Below are 11,267 nucleotides of genomic sequence, written 5' to 3'. Positions count from 1 at the left end.
ATTTTCTAATCAGATTTCAATTTCTATTTGTGCTTCCACAAAATATAATTTATTTGATAGGCTATAAATTTTGTTACATTTGAAAGGAGGTCTTCTTTAAAATTCAGCATTTATCTATTGACCATCAATGTGGCATTTAGCCTACAAATACCAATCTCAGAACCCTAAAAACCCTATACCCCAAAAGGTAACGTATGTTAATTTCAGAGTTTTAACAAATCCCATTGGAGTTAACACAGCAAAAACATAAACAAAGCCATTTACTAAATACGATGATCAATAACTGCAATGAATGCAGATTTCCATGCCCCATGCGATGCATTTTCTTCATGTATAACATATCTTGCCACAAGGTGACACCACAGTTCTGTCTGACAAATCTGTTCAGCATTACAGCTGAGGATGTGCATGTAGATAACATGGTATAAAAGGGTCCTACTTTCCTCAACCTCAGCCTAGAGATTCATTATAGTTTCACAATCTTTTTCCGTGCAATGGTTTGTCTACAACAAGATTATGGAATTTGAACATATAAATGAGCAAAAAAGTAAAACCTTTTTGTGCAAATGCACAAAATTCATGACAATAGCCAAAACTAAAAATAAGTGTGTAACATTTCCATCTGTTTTGCTTATATGTATTCCTCCTATTTAGGTAGTAAAACACACACAATGTATCCTTTAAATGCAAGCAGTGCATTTAAAACTTACATTTTGTTGGACAATCAATATCTGTCTTGACATAATACATGGGATGGGAATATGGGATTTAGGTGTCTGAATCACATACTTGGCTGGGTTATGTTTCTAAGACTGAAAGCCAAGATATATCCCAATTATTAAACAAGCTCACCATATTACTACCAACTACTTGGCTAGCCAGCAGTATTGTCATGGGCATTGTTATCAAGGTGTCATTGGATTTGTAGACTTGCATTGTATTAGAGGTAAAGAAAAAACATGGTGTAGAACTGCAAACAGGAAAGATTAGGGTATGACTGTACATCCTTCATTACAAATAAAGTAGGAAAACATAGCGATAATTAGGACAGAATATTCAGGTTTCGGCATAAGTCTGGCTATGACTTCCCAAACACAACCGACAAATCCCCTCATGACCTACATGGAGGAAAATATTTAAATAGAAAACCTTATACACAAATATACATATATATACTAATGTATCTAAACAAATAATAAATTTCATTCACAATATCCACATAATAAAGATCATTATGAAATTTGGAGAAGATGATGATTGGACTTTAACAACACTTTGTAAAACATAGGAAAAAAAATAAGCCCACACAAAGTGATTCTCTTGTATTACCTGTACTGCCTATCGGGTTGTACCCTCTCTGGGCTGAATTACAAGGCATCAACATTCAGAAGATATTCAAGTAATTTATACTTTAGTGCGGTGATAAAATCAATATTTCATTCCAGCGGCACATACGGTGAAGTGTAAGAGCGATGCTCAAGGTTATTATTCGCAGCCTATTCAGCAATAAAGCCAGTTATTGTTTTAATGAAATGGCAGCAAGCTGTTCTGAAGCCTCTAATAGGAAAACTACATTAACAAGAAAACACAACCTGGCCATATTGTTTGAAAAAAAAAAATGGTACATCAGCGCCAGGAAAGGTCTAAAAGATATATCCGACTTGTTTATAATAGCCAGCAGTGGATGCATGAGAAACCCAAGGAAATCCCAAAGTGCAACTTCCATTGCCAGTAGTGAACAATTCTGTGCTCTGCATTTTGTTACATATGTACATATGATTCATACTTATTTACAGGCCAATAATAAACAAAAATTAAATTACTGAAGTCATGTGCCAAAATAAAGGTATTTACCGATAACACCTTTCCCTAGAGCCTTCAGGACAGCAAGCCCACAGAACCATCTTGGAGGGTAAGGAGGAAAGAAATAATTTTTTGGCATCTAGTGTTAATTACCGGAAGTAATTTTAAGCTCTTGTATTCACCTCCAGAACTTCAGACTGGGAGAGAGTGGGACACCAATAGGGGCGTGAGAAGAGAGTTGTTGCTGCTCCTCCACCGTCCTATCACAGGCTGGAGGTGATCTAGGTTAATTGCAGAAAAGAACAGTAAGGTCACCCAGCTAGCTATACAGTCTGATAGTTGTTTTTTAGTAAATCTAAGCAAAATTCACATCCTTTTGCAAGTAAATGAGCTCCTATTTGTGCTTTGACTGTTTATTTACCACACTGTCTGGGATTCAGGGTATTTAAAAGCATAATACAAATAGGAAAGCATTTTCATCCATTCCATGCCAAAGGTAAGCAGCTCCATTGCAGTCCAGCTTCATTTGGGTGTGTAGCCCCCCCCCCCCCCTAATAAATACGACACTCTGACAACCATCAAAAGAGTTATCTTACAACAAAGTTAAACCCAAAACATAAATCATTATATTCCCTATTAGTACAACACAAAAGAAATGGTGAAAAAAAAGCAGTGGGTTAGGCCAGGAATTATATATATATATATATATATATATATATATTTTTTTTTTTTTTTTGGTCTATGTCCACTTGAAGAGTATTACATTTACTGATATACAGATGGCCACCAGAGGGAGCATTAACAAATCTTTATAATATTTGTAATGAATCCAAAAATCCAAAAACTGAAGGTAACAAACATGAGTCACAGCAAACATTTTCAGGTAAAAGATACAACGATAACTTACAATGTTTACTTACTAAAAAGTACATTCTAGGAGCCTTTTAAAGCAAAACAAGAGATGCACCTTTTGGGGCAAATCTTTTTGCATGCCTGGTTTAGACCTTCTCATACATAAACTTATAAAAGCATGGACATTTACTAAACTATTTTACAGAGCCAAAAGTATGTGGACACTTCTTCAAATCACTAAATGTTTCCAGTGAAGGATATGACTATTAGTATGACATATAAGACATTTTAGATAATGGTGTCCTTCCAACATTGCAGTAACAGTTTTGGAACAACTGATTGTGCTCCTGTATACAAAGCCCGCTCTATAATTGCTGGAGGAACAGGAGTGTCCTGCACACAGACCTGAGCTCAACTTTAGTAATCTATTTTTGAGGGGTTGAAATATAAATTGCAAGCTAAGTTTTCATGTCCAAAATGCACAGTTGACTGATAATCTTTGTAAGTTCACTTTATTTTATGAGACCTGTTAAAGTGCAAACAGTGCTAAAATGAATAACATTTCATCGTATGACATTTTGAGATACTGAGTAAGTGTCAACAAGTGTGGTTTTCCTGTGTTTGATTTGCTTTGCATTGCTCTTGAACACTCAGGTGTTTTAAAACCTAAATCATTGCAGATCAAACACAGCTCCTGCCAATTGCACATGTGCTGCAGAGTTACAGAACTGGCCTGAGACTGTACACTGAGCTGCACGTGTGGCTTTGTGCACAATGTGAGAAATGTGTAAAAACACAACTGTAAGAAGAGCTTTGACAGATATGTAAATAAAAAAAAAATCCATATGTTGGTGCTTTTTCACTATATGGATTTCACTTTAATAATTATTGTCTAAAGGTGGGCAGCTATATCATATCTAGGTAATAGTCCTCTCCTAGGCATGTGAAGCCTGTAGTGTTACCCTTCTGCTTCCCTGTAAGTTCCTTAGTGCAAGAATATGACAATGAAGCTTGGATCATAGCAAGGTCAGCCATAGATGGCAGAAAAGGAAAATTTACTACCAGAAAAAAAGAAAACCATAAATAAAAGCAAGACCATATTTAAAATATTAACACAAGATGTCCAATTATTTACTTTAAGTAGATTATATTCTTCTGCAAATAAAAAAAATTAAAAATCTATTCGTTTTCTTGAAATGGTTGGAACTTCTTAAATTGTTTTGTTTTGTTCTGTGCTCTTGTCCTACTTTTGTGCATTTACCATACAATGATTCCCCTAGGCCTCAACAGACCAGGACAGTAAAAACTAATCTGCCTTCCCTAGGGACCCCTTTTCAAGCCATTTTACTCTTGTACAGCCTCACAGTCAATGTAATTATACAACCTAATGAACTGAAACTAATGCAATTTCAAAAATCTTTATAGCTAATGAAAAACAGGTTTCTCTCTCCAGAATTTCCTGGATGTTGATGTAACACAAAGACTTTTAGTATATACTGTCCCTTACACAAATAATATAAAGATAATAGAGAGGCTGAATCAGCGCTCCCTGCTGAGACTAATGGAGGTGAGACAAATATTTACAGCTGACAGATCATTTCCAACCTATAATAATCAATAAAAAACATTATATCATCATGAGATGTTAACAAAAGGTCTTTCCACTGACATTAAAATCATCAGGTATAGTATGTAATGGCGTTCTTTGTAGATGTAATACACTGCACACTGTAATGGTAAAGACTGTAACAGTTCTCTGGCTGGGATAGAAAACTGCCATATTTAGACTGTAAAAATGTAGCTGATGTGAAAAATGGGAAACGATAAAATACCTGTGTTAGAGTCTGATGTTAACTGCCAACCTGCAAACTACTAATGGAGGTATGGATCAGAGAGTGATAATAACTGACAAAGTAAATTAAAATGTTTATTATTATTATTATTAATAATAATAAACAGAATTTATATAGCGCCAGCATCTTACGCAGATCTGTACAATAAATAGGGGTTGCAAATGACAGACAGATACTGTCACACTTACCTCTTCTACTCTAAAGCGCAGAAGCCTCTCCCCTGCGCATGTGGGCAGTTCTGACGCTGGGCATGCCTGTGTTTCCAGGCTTTATCAATTCCGTCCAATCCACTGGCCAATCAGAAAATAGCCTCTTGACCAGCCCTGGCTATTTAACTAGCTCACACACTGCACTCAGTGTTCGTGCAATGTGTCTCCATTGTGCCAAGCCCCTAGTTCTGTTGAGCTAGTTCCTGTTCACCTTAATTCAGGGATTCCTCTGTTCAGCTAGTGCATTAACTTCTCGTTGTCCAGTCTGTTGGTTCCCAGTCAACACTCTGTGTTCTCCCATTAATTTAGGTATTTTTCACAAGCAACTGTTTTGCTATGGGGGAGCCCAAGATAAAAAAAAAAATGGTGAAACTGTACCATTACATTCAGGTACACACTTGCAAAATACAACTCATACAAAACAGATTGTGTGCATCCAATATTGGAAGTGTTTGTTATCGGTTAGTTAACCACTGAAGATTTCCATACATAAGACAAGATATTTACGTCTCCAATTCCGTGCTGAGTAGTTAATATAATAACAATCATATCCAGTATCCAATGTGCAATACATTTTATGACTGCTAATGTTCTTCGCATGACTGGGCTGTCAATATTCCTGGGTATACTCTCTTTCCTAAAGACAAAGTCAAAACGAAAGGGTGGTGGTGTCTGTCATGTGAGAAGTGATCTGAAAGTGAATGTGAAAGAAGAAATTGTGGAGGGAACAAGCGATGAGGAATTATGGGTGGCGTTGGATGTGGACTTGAATAACACACAAATTATTGGAGTCTTCTATAGGCCCCCCGTGCTAAGGAAGAAATAGAGGATCAACTACTAGCACAGATAGAAAAAACAGCAAAAAGTGGAAGTGTTTTAATCATGGGAGATTTTAACCACCCTGGCATTTAATTTTAAGAGAGAGAGCTTTCTGTGACATGGACTGGGAGACAAGAACGTCCTCAAAGAACACAGAACAGAAATGGGAATGTTTCAAGGCTATTCTACAAAGAGGCTAGAATTAAAACTTATGTGGCTCACAGGTGATGATAAAAAGCCATAAGGAAAGAGAAAAGGGCATTCCAAAAATAAAACAATAAAGTATCACCTTCATTGTTTGAAAACTATAAGGAATATAACAAAAGATGAAAAAATGGAGATAAAATATGCAAAACGTCAAAATGAAAGACATATTCCAAAGGAAAGTAAGGCAAATCCCCCAATTTTTTTATATATTAGCAAAAAGTTCAGTTCTGAGTATGTAGGGCCCTTAAAGGATGTCTCTGGGTTGGTAACTGGGGATAAAGAAAAGGCAGATTTACTAAACACTTTTTTAGCCCTGTGTACACAAAGGAAAATGGCAGAGCTCAAATCCAAATTCATAATAGCAATATCACTACCTTAAATAAGTCACAATGGCTCAAAATTGATATGATTGAGAAACAGTTGGGCAAAATTAAGGTTGACAAAACACCAGGACCCGATAGATTACATCCACGTGTTCTCAAAGAGCTGAGCTCAGTTATTTAAAAAAAATGATATAGAGTTTGAGATTAAAAGTACCATTTCTGTGTTTGCATATGACACCAAACTATGCAATGGAATTAAGTCCATACAGGATTTCTATCATCTACAAGCAGACCTGGATGTACTGTTTGATTGGGCAGCCAAGAGGCAAATGGCATTCAATATAGATAAATGTAAAGTTATGCACTTGGGGACTAACAACATGCATGCTTCATACTGTCTAGGGGGGATACATTTGGGGGATTGAGAAACAGAAAAGGATCTGGGGGTTCTAGTAGATCATAGACTTAACGGCATGCAATTAGGCTGCAATATCTAAAGCTGGTAAAGTACTTTCTTGTATTAAAAGAGGAATAGATTGCAGAGATGGAGACATAATCTTGCCCCTGTACAAAGCATTGGTCAGACCACATCTGGAGTATGCAGTCCAGTTTTGGGCACTGGTTCACAAAAAGGACACTGTGGAATTGGAGAAAGTGCAGAGAAGGAACTGGAGAGAGTGCAAAGAAGGGCAACTAAACTAATAAAAGGAATGGAGGAGCTCAGCTATGAGGAGAGATTAGCTGATCTGAATTTATTCTCCCTCGAGAAGAGACGTTTAAGGGGGGATATGATCACCCTGTATAAATATATAAATGGTCCATAAAGAGAACTCTCCTCCCCATTATTCAGTTTGAGAATATTACAAAGAACAAGAGGACACCCTTTGCATTCTTTATCGTAAGGTCTGTGAAAATGTGGAATCGGCTCCCTCAGGAAGTAGTTTTAGCAACTACTATAGATTGCTTTAGATTGCACATATAACTGGGTATTAAGGATTTAAAGTAAAGATAACAGACTGTTGATCTAGGGAACATCTGATTGCCTCATGGAATCAGGAAGGAATTTTTTCCCCGTTGAAGCAAATTGTACCAGGGTTTTTTTATTGCCTTCCTCTGGACCAACTATGTCTTATAGGGTTTTATATCTAGGATATGTTTATTTCCCTAGTGGTTGAACTTGATGGACTTGTCTTTTTTCAACCTAACCTACTATGTAACTATGTACAAAACTGCACTGACATCTAAGGCGTTCTGCTTAACCTCTGCTTATTAGTGAGATATATGGAGATCTGCTGGCATCAAACTTGGGGCAGGATGTTGTACACGGAAGTTATCCTACAACATTAGGGATCAAGGTTTTCTTTGAAGGTGAGTGCAGTGTTTGCTTATATTATTATTAATATTAAACAGTATTTATATAGCGCCAACATATTACGCAGCGCTGTACATTAAATAGGGATTGCAAATGACAGACTAATACAGACAGTGATACAGGAGGGGAGGACCCTGCCCCGAAGAGCTTAGAATCCAGTAGGTGGGGGAATTTCACACACAATAGGATGGGAGATATATTTATATTTAAATATATGCTTGATAACTCACCAGTGTTTCGAGTGGGAAAATTAAATGAAAACACTTTCAATTTTTACAGGTTGCTCCTTGGCTGGCTGCTGAAACGCTGCCGAATATCACTCACCAGTGACTGAATGACCTGGAGAAACTGGAGAGCTTCTCTGTGCTCTACCCTGCAGTGCTATCATGTTATCAGTGACAGGTTCACAATTGTTTTGTTGGAATAAACACTTGTTGAGATGGCATTTCCCCCGCAAAGGGAGGGAGCATATCATTTTCAACGAGTTGGCCGACTCAAGCATTATAATGAAGAGCTGTAAAGCACTTTTGTTTCATCTGAAGGTAGTTCACTGAAATCAGATCATTGAAAATTGTATATATTCAATAATATATGTGTGCAGTAAAAAAGGAAGCCAATTGTTTTCAACATTGCATACTACTGAGTACCAATATTTCCAAAAGCAATTCAAAATGTTTTATCCTCGAACTGTTACTACTATCAAGGATACATTTTATTCAAAATGCAAATACTAAATGCTGCATGGATTTGTGTATGATATTTGAAAGAATTACTTTAAAACAACAATGGACAGGTGCCCTGTCCATCAAAACCCCCAGAGCAGTTACATGGTCTGCTGTAGGTAAAGTTCTGCGTGTAAAAAACAAAACGTCTACAAGTCTCAATAGGCAAATCACAGCCAGGTAATAAATAACAACAGCTATGTTGAAAGCACAGTAGCATTATCCAACAAAAGATCAGTAAGTTTGACCATTTCTTTTCATACAAAATGGTTAAATCCTATTAGTCTTCTATATTTATTTGCAACAATCGGTATATAATTATTGTATGCTCTGTGTTTTTCCTTTTTCTGTATTCCTTCCTTTGCTGTACTCTTGCAGTCAGAAAGTGCATTGCTATTCAGTAGCATTGTACTATTTAGAATCCATTTGACAAGACAGACCCTGGAGGCTCTATAAAGGATTAGCTTAAATTGTGATTGATTCTACCCAACTTCTTGTTTGCACACCAATGCCCCGCATACAAAGCAATATACTCTAAATTTACAAAATAGCTGGACTATTCTAAAAGCATTAGGGTTTTTATTTGAAATAACCTTTATTTGCACAATGTTTATACAATTTTGGTTCATCTCATTTAATCCAGTGAGCCATCAGCCTCCAAAATATTAATCTTTCACTCACTTGGAAAATGTTTATTAGATTGTAGTACAGTATATTCAATGATGTTCCTAATAAATAGGTTTCTTGATTTTGTTAATGGCTTAGAACAAAAAAAAAATTAAGTAAACTCTAAATATCACAAGGGAATTCTTCCAGGGAACAAGTGCTGCACTACTTTTTTCACATTTGAACACAGTTACAGACAAACCATCTGAAAGTGAACAATTCCTACCAAACCCTTAAAAATATTGCTTGATGAGTATTCAAGGTATAAGTGAGATTTTAGATTAAATGTTTCATATAGATTGTAGACAAAACTTAACATTTTAAAAACTCTCAAAGTTTTAAAATAAAACAACATAAGTCAGGATTTGAAGTGAATACGCAAAGAAATAAGCAGCTGACAGATCATAAGTGTTTTTTGGGTTTCCAGATGTGGATAGATCAGAAATATTGGTAAACATTGATCAAAATACACAAGTCATGTTGTGCTTTTAAATTATTGATCCCATCTAATTAGAATACCAATCAATTATTCTAAATGTATCATACAAATATGTGCAGTGTTTTGGGACAGATTACTGATCAGAGAAGATTATTATATTGGCTAGTAAAGGACAAAGTTGGCAACAGATCAGCTAGTGGGTACTAGACCTTAGCCTATATTCAGTAGTGCCAATGGCTAAAAAAAACTCTTCTAAACTGGATTGGGAGCCCTAGAATTGGGCTGTTCTACCAGGTTGAATTCACGATATTCTGTTGTGAATATACATGGGGTTGCCTTAATTACACAAATATTTTTTCTTCCACCCTAAAATCTATTAAAAAATGCATTAAAATGGCTAAGGATGGAAAAAGGATGAAAAATACAAGACAAAAATATTAAAAGTTACTTTTAATAGGTCATATGTAGTAACTAGCACTTCAAAACAGCATTAGATATAAGGAGCTAAGAAAGAGCTCAGTTGCAAAATGTCCCCAATTATTATTTTATGTAGATAGCGACTATGATAATAGCCAGTCTGACCCACAGTTGCTTTCCTATTATTAATAGATGTTTTATTCCTAGTATCTATAAAATACTACACGAATGGCATTGTATTCAATTGTGCCATGGGGCCATGTTGTGTATCGTTAATTACTAATCATCCTTTATTACATATAATAGATGACACTGCCTAGTTATTAATGTATAGCATTTAGTTTCCTTGTAGAATAGGGCCATATCATAAACTGGGCCTGCATAATCTTCCATATTACAACAAGTTATGACTAAACTGAAAAACCTGTAGGCATATCATGTGCAGATAAATCGTATCTAGCGAGAAAATCAGTCCTGGCCTCATCAAATTATTGCAAAAAAAAAATTTAATTGTGTAGCAAAAGAAGAGGAAGGCTGAGCATTAATTAAATTACGTTAGCTAATTAGCTTGTCTTGTCATTTCAATTCTGTGTGCTCTGCTCACTGGGCCAGATAAATCAAGCGTGTCTATCGCACAATGACAGTAATATATTTCATTCCAACCCCAGATGACATTTCTGTGCAAAGTTGGAGGTTAATGCACAGATATGATCATCAGTTTTTGTTAGGGATGATTTGTTGTTTCTGTTGGATTGCATTATCATCTTTTATGTTCAGGAAAATGTAAATTAGTTGCAAAATAAACATCTCGAGTCAAGGCCTATAAAACCATAAACAGCATTATATGGATCCTTGCTAGAACATGATGGGAGATAGTTGTCATGGTGACAGGCAGGGCTATCTGGTGCCAGAGGAGGGAGTGGATTTAGTCAAGGATACATTTAAGGGAACCTGTATTTCCCTAATTAACCCTCCCTAAGGGGTTGGCAGCTCAATATGCCAGTAATTATCTTTATTATCTGGGAAAGCCTCAAATCGGTCTTCCCTGTTACTTTGTTACTTCTTCATCTTTCCTTTTTTTTACAACGGAACTAAATCCCCACTACTGACCTATCCACCTTTAATTGCATAGCGCGAAAACCAATTTATTAATGGTCAGTAGGAAAAAAGCCTCAAATTGGTAGCCAGTGCAATTAATCATGCAGCTGGCTCCACCAAGTGCTATTGGCCCCGAAACTATGAAGACATCATCAAGAGGGAAGTCAATAAGTTCAAGCAACCCCTAGAAACCTCTAGAGAAACCCTGGGGTTCTACAATACCCCGACTAAGAGTGGCTTTTCCATATACAGTAAGTCACTGTAGGCCCTCAGCTGCATCTGCACAAAAAGCCCCGTTGGTATTATTGGTGGTCATCAAAGTTAAGATAGATCGATGCGATAACTGTCATGGCATGAATAATAGGCTACAAGTGTTAATACCCACTGCCAAAATCCCAGGTGCTTGGGAAAGAACAGCAGATCTCTTGACAGTCTAATGATATAGAGTACAAACTCTACTAGCAATGTGATTTATTGTGTCCTCCTT

General features: G+C 36.4%; 1 protein-coding gene across 6 annotated transcripts in view; it reads right to left on the bottom strand.

The window, feature by feature from the left end:
- Positions 1 to 11,267, bottom strand: part of PAG1 (phosphoprotein membrane anchor with glycosphingolipid microdomains 1) — a 120,150-nt gene that overhangs the window by 16,590 nt on the left and 92,293 nt on the right. Inside the window, exon 2 of one of the 6 annotated variants that reach the window (XM_072411007.1) lies at positions 1,957 to 2,084. The exons of 4 other annotated variants lie outside the window; for them this stretch is intronic. The gene's annotated coding sequence lies outside the window, so the exon portion shown is untranslated. Of the gene's footprint in view, positions 1 to 1,956; positions 2,085 to 11,267 lie in introns of those variants that run through there. One more of the 6 variants, XM_072411003.1, reaches the window with a different exon arrangement.

Source organism: Pyxicephalus adspersus, chromosome 5, assembly GCF_032062135.1.
Source record: "Pyxicephalus adspersus chromosome 5, UCB_Pads_2.0, whole genome shotgun sequence".
Classification (NCBI taxonomy): Eukaryota; Metazoa; Chordata; class Amphibia; order Anura; family Pyxicephalidae; genus Pyxicephalus; species Pyxicephalus adspersus.
This window is presented reverse-complemented; position numbering and strand designations above follow the sequence as displayed.